The following is an 11,737-nucleotide window of genomic DNA, read 5'->3' as shown; positions in this document are numbered from 1 at the left end:
AGTGAGAAGGCATGGGGCTGAGGAGAGTAGGTTTATATCAGTGAGAAGGCATGGGGCTGAGGAGAGTAGGTTGATATCAGTGAGAAGGTATGGGGCTGAGGAGAGTAGGTTTATATCAATGAGAAGGTATGGGGCTGAGGAGAGTAGGTTGATATCAGTGAGAAGGTATGGGGCTGAGGAGAGTAGGTTGATATCAGTGAGAAGGTATGGGGCTGAGGAGAGTAGGTTTATATCAATGAGAAGGTATGGGGCTGAGGAGAGTAGGTTGATATCAGTGAGAAGGTATGGGGCTGAGGAGAGTAGGTTGATATCAGTGAGAAGGTATGGGGCTGAGGAGAGTAGGTTTATATCAGTGAGAAGGTATGGGGCTGAGGAGAGTAGGTTGATATCAGTGAGAAGGTATGGGGCTGAGGAGAGTAGGTTTATATCAGTGAGAAGGTATGGGGCTGAGGAGAGTAGGTTTATATCAGTGAGAAGGTATGGGGCTGAGGAGAGTAGGTTTATATCAGTGAGAAGGTATGGGGCTGAGGAGAGTAGGTTTATATCAGTGAGAAGGTATGGGGCTGAGGAGAGTAGGTTGATATCAGTGAGAAGGTATGGGGCTGAGGAGAGTAGGTTTATATCAGTGAGAAGGTATGGGGCTGAGGAGAGTAGGTTGATATCAGTGAGAAGGTATGGGGCTGAGGAGAGTAGGTTGATATCAGTGAGAAGGTATGGGGCTGAGGAGAGTAGGTTTATATCAGTGAGAAGGCATGGAGCTGAGGAGAGTAGGTTTATATCAGTGAGAAGGTATGGGGCTGAGGAGAGTAGGTTGATATCAGTGAGAAGGCATGGGGCTGAGGAGAGTAGGTTGATATCAGTGAGAAGGCATGGGGCTGAGGAGAGTAGGTTGATATGAGTGAGAAGGTATGGAGCTGAGGAGAGTAGGTTTATATCAGTGAGAAGGTATGGGGCTGAGGAGAGTAGGTTGATATCAGTGAGAAGGTATGGGGCTGAGGAGAGTAGGTTTATATCAGTGAGAAGGTATGGGGCTGAGGAGAGTAGGTTTATATCAGTGAGAAGGTATGGGGCTGAGGAGAGTAGGTTTATATCAGTGAGAAGGTATGGGGCTGAGGAGAGTAGGTTGATATCAGTGAGAAGGTATGGGGCTGAGGAGAGTAGGTTTATATCAGTGAGAAGGTATGGGGCTGAGGAGAGTAGGTTGATATCAGTGAGAAGGTATGGGGCTGAGGAGAGTAGGTTGATATCAGTGAGAAGGTATGGGGCTGAGGAGAGTAGGTTTATATCAGTGAGAAGGTATGGGGCTGAGGAGAGTAGGTTGATATCAGTGAGAAGGCATGGGGCTGAGGAGAGTAGGTTGATATCAGTGAGAAGGCATGGGGCTGAGGAGAGTAGGTTGATATGAGTGAGAAGGTATGTGGCTGAGGAGAGTAGGTTTATATCAGTGAGAAGGTATGGGGCTGAGGAGAGTAGGTTGATATCAGTGAGAAGGTATGGGGCTGAGGAGAGTAGGTTGATATCAGTGAGAAGGCATGGAGCTGAGGAGAGTAGGTTTATATCAGTGAGAAGGTATGGGGCTGAGGAGAGTAGGTTGATATCAGTGAGAAGGTATGGGGCTGAGGAGAGTAGGTTTATATCAGTGAGAAGGCATGGGGCTGAGGAGAGTAGGTTTATATCAGTGAGAAGGTATGGGGCTGAGGAGAGTAGGTTGATATCAGTGAGAAGGTATGGGGCTGAGGAGAGTAGGTTGATATCAGTGAGAAGGTATGGGGCTGAGGAGAGTAGGTTTATATCAGTGAGAAGGCATGGGGCTGAGGAGAGTAGGTTGATATCAGTGAGAAGGTATGGGGCTGAGGAGAGTAGGTTTATATCAATGAGAAGGCATGGGGCTGAGGAGAGTAGGTTGATATCAGTGAGAAGGTATGGGGCTGAGGAGAGTAGGTTTATATCAGTGAGAAGGCATGGGGCTGAGGAGAGTAGGTTGATATCAGTGAGAAGGTATGGGGCTGAGGAGAGTAGGTTGATATCAGTGAGAAGGTATGGGGCTGAGGAGAGTAGGTTTATATCAGTGAGAAGGTATGGGGCTGAGGAGTGCAGGTTGATATCAGTGAGAAGGTATGGGGCTGAGGAGAGTAGGTTTATATCAATGAGAAGGTATGGGGCTGAGGAGAGTAGGTTGATATCAGTGAGAAGGTATGGGGCTGAGGAGAGTAGGTTTATATCAGTGAGAAGGTATGGGGCTGAGGAGAGTAGGTTTATATCAGTGAGAAGGTATGGGGCTGAGGAGAGTAGGTTTATATCAGTGAGAAGGTATGGGGCTGAGGAGAGTAGGTTGATATCAGTGAGAAGGTATGGGGCTGAGGAGAGTAGGTTGATATCAGTGAGAAGGTATGGGGCTGAGGAGAGTAGGTTTATATCAGTGAGAAGGCATGGAGCTGAGGAGAGTAGTTTTATATCAGTGAGAAGGTATGTGGCTGAGGAGAGTAGGTTTATATCAGTGAGAAGGTATGGGGCTGAGGAGAGTAGGTTGATATGAGTGAGAAGGTATGGGGCTGAGGAGAGTAGGTTGATATCAGTGAGAAGGTATGGGGCTGAGGAGAGTAGGTTGATATCAGTGAGAAGGTATGGGGCTGAGGAGAGTAGGTTGATATCAGTGAGAAGGCATGGAGCTGAGGAGAGTAGGTTGATATCAGTGAGAAGGCATGGAGCTGAGGAGAGTAGGTTGATATGAGTGAGAAGGTATGGGGCTGAGGAGAGTAGGTTGATATCAGTGAGAAGGTATGGGGCTGAGGAGAGTAGGTTTATATCAGTGAGAAGGCATGGGGCTGAGGAGAGTAGGTTTATATCAGTGAGAAGGTATGGGGCTGAGGAGAGTAGGTTGATATCAGTGAGAAGGTATGGGGCTGAGGAGAGTAGGTTGATATCAGTGAGAAGGTATGGGGCTGAGGAGAGTAGGTTTATATCAGTGAGAAGGCATGGGGCTGAGGAGAGTAGGTTGATATCAGTGAGAAGGTATGGGGCTGAGGAGAGTAGGTTTATATCAATGAGAAGGCATGGGGCTGAGGAGAGTAGCTTGATATCAGTGAGAAGGTATGGGGCTGAGGAGAGTAGGTTTATATCAGTGAGAAGGCATGGGGCTGAGGAGAGTAGGTTGATATCAGTGAGAAGGTATGGGGCTGAGGAGAGTAGGTTGATATCAGTGAGAAGGTATGGGGCTGAGGAGAGTAGGTTTATATCAGTGAGAAGGTATGGGGCTGAGGAGTGCAGGTTGATATCAGTGAGAAGGTATGGGGCTGAGGAGAGTAGGTTTATATCAGTGAGAAGGTATGGGGCTGAGGAGAGTAGGTTTATATCAGTGAGAAGGTATGGGGCTGAGGAGAGTAGGTTGATATCAGTGAGAAGGCATGGGGCTGAGGAGAGTAGGTTGATATCAGTGAGAAGGTATGGGGCTGAGGAGAGTAGGTTGATTTGAGTGAGAAGGTATGGGGCTGAGGAGAGTAGGTTGATATCAGTGAGAAGGTATGGGGCTGAGGAGAGTAGGTTGATATCAGTGAGAAGGTATGGGGCTGAGGAGAGTAGGTTGATATCAGTGAGAAGGCATGGAGCTGAGGAGAGTAGGTTTATATCAGTGAGAAGGTATGGGGCTGAGGAGAGTAGGTTGATATCAGTGAGAAGGTATGGGGCTGAGGAGAGTAGGTTGATATCAGTGAGAAGGTATGGGGCTGAGGAGAGTAGGTTTATATCAGTGAGAAGGCATGGGGCTGAGGAGAGTAGGTTTATATCAATGAGAAGGTATGGGGCTGAGGAGAGTAGGTTGATATCAGTGAGAAGGTATGGGGCTGAGGAGAGTAGGTTGATATCAGTGAGAAGGCATGGGGCTGAGGAGAGTAGGTTGATATCAGTGAGAAGGTATGGGGCTGAGGAGAGTAGGTTGATATCAGTGAGAAGGTATGGGGCTGAGGAGAGTAGGTTTATATCAGTGAGAAGGTATGGGGCTGAGGAGAGTAGGTTGATATCAGTGAGAAGGTATGGGGCTGAGGAGAGTAGGTTTATATCAGTGAGAAGGTATGGGGCTGAGGAGAGTAGGTTTATATCAGTGAGAAGGTATGGGGCTGAGGAGAGTAGGTTGATATCAGTGAGAAGGTATGGGGCTGAGGAGAGTAGGTTTATATCAGTGAGAAGGTATGGGGCTGAGGAGAGTAGGTTTATATCAGTGAGAAGGTATGGGGCTGAGGAGAGTAGGTTGATATCAGTGAGAAGGTATGGGGCTGAATGGGACAGTCTGAGGTTGAGGAGGATGTTTACTGCAGTCAGACAGACTAATGCTCCAGGTCTATATAAGGATACGGCTCTTGTCTTGAGCAGCCTTAGTGTTGTGAGTGAATATAAACAAACTCAATTTACTACTAGTCCTCCCCAGAGATGGAGATGTTTACAGTGGCCTGTCCAAACAATAGCATGGGAGGTGGAAACGGAGAGGAAGCTACAGTATATTCTATTCTACATCAAATATCATGTTTGGTTACATATGCTGCTTCTTGTAACCACACCATACCATACATGTTATGACATGCATCTTAACATCAGTTAATAATGTGTGTAAAATATTGCCAAACTGGCAGCAAGTAGGCTAGCGGTTAGAGCGGCGAGCCAGAAACTGGAGGGTTGCCAGTTCGAATCCCGGGTCGGATGGGAGAAATCTGTCGAAGTGAGTTAGCAACTGGAGGGTTGTTGGTATCAAATCCTAGCTGCCATTGCCTGCCTCTGTGCCCTTGAGCAAGGTATTTAACCCCCCCACAACAACTGCCCAGTGTGGCAGCCCGCTGCTCCAACCTCTCCAACATGTATGTGTGTCTTTTGGAGGGGTTGGGATAAAGAGGAAGTCAGATTTCAGTTGGACCTTGTGTACAATTGACCAATAAAATGATCTTTATCTTAATGAATCTTAATCTAAACCAAACCAATACAAATATAGCTACAGCAATCAAAACATCTATAAAATGCAGTAAGAATCTATGGACTAACCTTCTGGAAGTGTTCCAAATATGCGCTATAAAACAATGGTGAAATACTTCATCATTAGAGACATAGCACTTGGCTATGGTGAAAATGGAATATTCTGGAAGCTATTCAAACTGTTTTCTAAGGACTTATTCCATTCAGTACCCGGTCTCTTCTTATGTTACACCACCGGACCTGCTGTTCTTTCCCCTCTCTTTCCCATCAATTCATGCACAATGAGCCTTTTGCCTTACAAAATTAGCTTTAAATTAAGGTTGTATTTTGAGTGGAACATCCCTTTAATTGTGTAGCCCAATTGATTTAACTGTGGTGAACACCGGAATCTTATTTGACCAAAGTGCCTGAGTGGAACACAGCTGGACCTCACCAAATGGCTCCAAATCCTCTTCCCCGGTCTCCTACCCATCTCTCATTACCTTTGCTCCATGTGGTCCTCACACCTGATGGTGTATCTGCAGCATTGGGAGAGAGCTAATCACACTCACACTGCAGGCTGTCTGTAGGCCAGCAGCCATCCAATCAGGATAATTGGCAACAGATTGCAAGCTAGCTAGAGGGGCAAGTCAGAGAACTGGTCTACCCCTCCTCACCGCTCTCACCTACCACTACTGCATGTCTCCTGAACAACACCCAGAGTGGACCTCCTGACATACACCTTGACATAACCCATTAGTAACACATACAGCAAGACATACAGCATTCATGTCTGTATTGAATAAATCAATAGCATGCTGTACATGCTGTCTCCACTGTCATGGAGATGGAGTGTCAATAAACACAAAAGAGGCAAAAGCTGAAGACTGCCGTTGCTTTTCATCGAGGATAACCACACACATTGTGTGTTGTACAACAGTACTACAGCAGAGCAGCCGTATCAATCCAGTGTTAACTCTGACCCAACCTGTCTCTGTGTGTGAGCTCCACTACTATGTTTATGTTGGTGAGGGGGTCTGGAGCCTCCTGTAGCCCACTGTTGGCTACCTGCAGTGAGCAAATACCAGCGAGATGGGCTGAGGGGCTAATGGAGGGGGGAGGATGGGGAGGGGAGGAGGTGGGATCAGTTGTTTGGGACATAAGGAGGGAGATGGCTGCCCTGTGATGCAAGCCAGGGGGTTGTGAGTACCCTCTGTCAACACTAGGCTAGGAACAAACTGATACCCTACTGACTGTATGTAGAGAAAAAATACACACGCCTTAATGGGAATGTAGTCTTATAATCGCCACCCGGCACAGCCAGAACTGGCCACCCCTCAGAGTCTGGTTCCTCTCTAGGTGTCTTCCTACTGTAGGTTCCTGCCTTTACAGGGAGTTTTTACTAAGCACCATGCTTCTACATCTGCATTGCTTGCTGTTTGGAGTTTTAAGCTTTTTTTTTGTACAGCACTTTGTGACTTCTATTGATGTAAAAAAGGCTTTATAATAAATGTGATTGATTGATTAACCCCTCTTTGAATGGAAGCCTCAGAATAGGCCCCAGAAAGTACAGCAAAAATAACAACAACATATAATTGAAATGCATGAATTGCATTAATGCTCTCTATGCATGTGGTCCAACGGGAATGTGATAATATTACTGTTATTACATATTATGAAATATTAATATTATTATTATAATACACTACTAACCATTTTCAGCTGGCTGATTCAGTGTGTGTGTGTGTGTTAATACATCTACAGTTTGTTTCTGCTAGCGTAGCCGATGGGGATATGTGAAACTCATTTCTCAGCCTGCAGTGTCGCTTTTTGCATGGTTGAAGGAGGCCTTTTTCAATAGCGCAATAGGTTGGAACGCTTCATGAGGGAGGTCACGTTTGTGGAGAGGACTGGGGCTCACAGTTAACACACTCTCCCTGGCCCACCTAACTCCCTCTCCCTCTGTACACATTACTATAGATGGAAAATTAGAGAGATGGGAAAGAAAGAGAAATAAATACAGCTGGAAGAATTGTGTGATTGAGTTTTATTCTGTCTTTCCATTCAGTTATATAACTTCATCATACTGTCTCAGGACAATAAGCAGTACCTCTAAAACAACCTAGGTAAGACATTCAAACTTAGTATTGTGGTTGTGTGGTGAGCAAGAGGATGTGAAGTGTGATTATTTTAATGCCCATAGAGTCACTACACATAGTTTCACACACTACGCCACCCTGCAACTGGAGAGCATACAAATTGATGACTGTTACAGTAAGTTGTTGCCATTGCAGTACCGTATTGTCATTACTTTCTTTCCAACTGTATAATGTAATATTCTATAATGTGCCTACTCATTTAGAGATTCACACATATCACACAAATTTGTACAACGCAAAACTTGCATTGAGAATTTCCACTCATAAATCTCAATGACTTGCTGTTCAGCTCTTAAATGTGACATTTGTCCATTGTAGCATCAGATCAGTGATAAGTGCTCATGTCTCTAACTCACACACAGACCACAGCTCTTGGCAGCACTACCAGATGGAGGTCAGTTGAGACTGGGCTGTGGTGGTGAGAGGACTGAGATGTACAGTCCATATTCCCTCTCCAGTGCTTTATCACTGGGCCCAATTAATAACAGCCTCCTCTTTGAACTCTGAACAAAGCATCTGTTTTGCCTCAGTAGATGTCTTCAGGTTCAAATATAGGCAAGAGCTAGAGGGATAAAATGATACAGAGCACACATTCTTTCCCAGCAGCGAGCTGCAGCATACACCCTTGCAGCCCCAGCCAAATTGCAGTGTGTCATTCTGGCATGGCAGCAAACAACCCTGTGGAGAGAATATGATGGGAGGGTGAACCCTCTCCCGCTAACCCCAGTTTAGAGATCCCAGGATGCATGTTATTAAGAGGCCTGTGAGCACCAATTCTATCTCTCACAGCCAGAGAGAAAGAGAGCTGGGAAAAGTCACCGCACCCTCCCTGAAGACATACTGTAGCTCTCTCCTGAGGTCCCTTATGTCCTAGAGATTGGAGACCACACACACACACACGGGTTGCACACAGGGACGTACACACAGGCACACGCGCACACACACACACGCCTGCACGCACGTGCACACACACACACTTGGAATAATAGAGGTGTACTGTACTGTAGCAATTGGAGGGTGGACAGAATCATGGTGTAGTTGATCTATGATTACACTTATGTTAAGTTATGTGGTGCTGAAAAACTAGGACCCAACTTGTGGGATGTTTTAAGAGAGTTAGTTTGCCCTACTGCAGCCTCTTGGTTTGAGACTGTGGATTATAATACACCCACATCTGCCTCTGTTTTCAAACACCCAGCTCACCTGCCTGGCTGCTAGGAGACCCATGGGTCATTAAGAAGACCTACCCAGGTAGGTTGAGGCCTGGGCCACCGGCAGACAGGACAAAGGCTTTGAAGAGGGACAAAGTAATGCACAGCGGTGCAGAAGAATCAACTCAAAGGAGAGAAAAGGTTATAAATGAGAGGAGGATTAGTCATGGAGAAATACAACACCTAGGGAAGGGGAAATCATCCTGCATTAACCGCACCACAAACCCAGATTAGCTGGGACAAGTTACTCACACAGGCTGCCGACAAATAAGTATTATTTTTCAATGGAAAAATTTGGGTTATGGGTACTCCATGCTTCTCATACTAAAAGTAAACAAAATGTTGCACAATAGCACATAAATCAGAGGGTTGTGCTTATATTTATGAGCTCTCATGCTGGTGTGCTTTGCTCATGCTTTTTGGAGAATCTCAATGAGCTGCCAGCTGCTTAGCATGTATACATTGAGCACCCTCAATGAAAAAATCATCCTATTCAAGCAATAACTGTAAAACACAAAGGAGGTATCTCAAGACATTAAATATATATTTTAAATTGACCCCTGACTCTACAGTATATGTTTTGTGTCCACGTGCAATGTGTCCATGTGCTTTCCACCATGCATCAGAGTTGTGTGTGGCTTGGAATGATTTGCTCCTCCCTTAGGATCAAGCAGATGCACTATGTTCTGTTTGCTTTGTTCATTTATTAGTGGAAGAATTGAGGTGAGGTAAACATATGAACAGTCTGGTCCTCTGGGAGCCTGTTCCTGCCTCAGTGTGAGGGGTCCTCCTCCTGGCACACTTCCCTTGACCCTTAGGGTTATCACCATGGTAATCCTGACTATGGCCCCCGTAAGGAATGGCCCAGTGGCTACTGGGTAATATACCTGGCCTTGTCCTGTGTCTGGCTGAAATGACCCTTCTGCTGGGGTGTAGTTGGAAAATGAGCTGCCAGGCTGTGGTGTATTAATTAACAAGTCTTTCAAATCAAATCAAATCAAAGTTGATTTGTCACATGCGCTGAACACAACACATTACAGTGAAATGCTTACTTACAAGACCTAACCAACAGTGCAATTTAAGTAAACAAATAGGTATTAGGTGAACAATAGATAAGTAAAGAAATTAAAAACAACTGTAAAAAGACAGTGAAAAATAACAGTAGCGAGGCTATATACAGTAGGGAGGCTATAACAGTAGCAAGGCTATATACAGGCACCGGTTAGTCGGGCTAATTGCGGTAGTATGTACATGTAGGTATGGTTAAAGTGACTACGCATATATGATAAACTGAGTAGCAGTAGCGTAAAAGAGGGATTGGCGGGTGGTGGGTGGTGGGACACAATGCAGATAGTCCGGGTAGCCAATGTGCGGGGGCACCGGTTAGTCGGGCTAATTGAGGTAGTATGTACATGAATGTATAGTTAAAGTGACTACGCATATATGATAAACAGAGAGTAGCTTTGGTGTGGTAGCAGACACTGTGTGTTCTGTCTGTATGCCACACAATGGGATTAGATTAGTTCACCTCATCTGCTGCGCTAGCTAGTCAATGTTAGCATGCCCGATATAGCCCCCAGACCTTTAGCTGGTAATTGCTGGTGGTAACTGCCAGCCCTCATAAAGTCAATAATGATCCAATGAGATCTTAGTGTTCCTCATTTAATACCTGCGCTCAATAAAATCCATGTGCCTCACACACAAACAATGTGACGTCAATAAAACAAAAACAAACATAACAAAAGCACAAACAAACAACGTAATAAAAAGGCCTTCCGTGTTGTGCTTTAAAATGGGTTACTTTTCTTCCAGAGGTAAATACAATTTGGAGGGAACACTTATACAACATTTCAGGGAAATACTGCACCCCTCTGACATGTGAGTGAGTGCTCCATTGACAATTCCTATGTAACTGGCCATTCCCTGTTCCCTATGTGATGCCCTATTCCTTATAAAATGATCCGTTCAGCATCCACCAGACACCACAGCAGCAGCATGGTCCATCACATTCACTATTTATTAGACTGATCTGTCAGCACGTGTGGTGCAAGTCAGCCAGAGCTCTGTGTGTGTGCGTGTGGTGGGCACTGCAGGAAGGCTGTGTTTGGTTTGACACCAGGGTCAGTCAGGTTTCTCCTGACAGTTTAATATACCCAATAGATGACTGGGTATTTGCACTCCAGGGCTCAGATATTAGCTCCCTCTGGCTGAAGGGGCTGAAGGTTTAAAAGTGCTTTGTGATGGTGTGTCATCTACACTATTTATGTTGGGGCTGCGGCTGGTCCATCTGCACAGGGCTTTGCTTGGACCCCCGCCACACTGCTGAGGTTTGGGTGTCTCCTCCCTGGCTCTATCCACCCGTCCCTGCCCCTGCATGTTAACATTTGGAAACCCAACATGCGTTTACCAGTGAAACGTGATCAGAACACAGGGAAGCAATGGCTGTAGATCTGTGACGAGAGGGAGAGAGAAAAAACAGTCATAAATAAGTGAAATAATGAAGGAAAGTACACCCCCTTCCTCCCATCAGATGAGGCAGATGAGTTTCAAAGCAGGAGATGCTGAGAGTGGTTTCAGCTGAGCCTGGGATCACAGTCAACTGTCAGCGAAAAATCTGTTTCCAATAGGAGTTTTTCCTGTGAGGGCAGGAAATGGCCCTCCTTGCTGTGGGGAGTCAACAAAGCGGGCCTGTGAGGGGCGACCTTGGAGCTACTGCTCCCCTGTGCTCTCATCGGCCCCGGAGCCCGCCGCACCATGGGACATTCCACTAGGCCACAAAGGAGGGTTCAGATTCAGATAGGTTGGCCCTGGGAATGTTAGAGACTGCTGTGTGTGAGCATCCCCTCTGCATGTATGAACGCAGAAAACACTAGGGCCATCTAGGCCTAAAATAGATACAGTGAAACGTCTAAGCTACTACTACTATATCCATACTCACAAGTCTGCATTATTAATTGAGATATTTAGAGAATTACATTAGACCTATATTTGTACTGTGTAATATTGCCCCAAAGCACATCCACTTTGAGGAAGGAACAAAGGCATTGTATTTCTGTATTTGAGAACAAAAGAGGATTCAAATGTCATTTGAGGAAACGTCACCCCCAAGTCTACTCAAATCCCCCTCCTCTATCCATTCAGGCCCCTGCAGAAGAGCATCCAGAATCATATTCCTGATTTAAAAAACACTTGCGTAACACAATATCCCCAATGGGATGTGTCCCTCTTACCCACCACATACCTAAACAGACTTCACGGCTCTGGGCTGAGGGTCCATGCTATCTAGATCCTTGAGACTTCCCTACCCCAATGGAGTTGACATTTAAAATTGTTAAGGTAAATATTAGGGTTAGGTAAGAGTTGTGGTTAAGGTTATGGTTATGGTTAAGGTTAAGGTTAGAGTAGGGGTTAAGGTTAGGGTTAGATTTTAGG

This window comes from Salvelinus alpinus, chromosome 12 (assembly GCF_045679555.1).
Source record: "Salvelinus alpinus chromosome 12, SLU_Salpinus.1, whole genome shotgun sequence".
In the NCBI taxonomy this organism is placed as follows: domain Eukaryota; kingdom Metazoa; phylum Chordata; class Actinopteri; order Salmoniformes; family Salmonidae; genus Salvelinus; species Salvelinus alpinus.
This window is presented reverse-complemented; position numbering follows the sequence as displayed.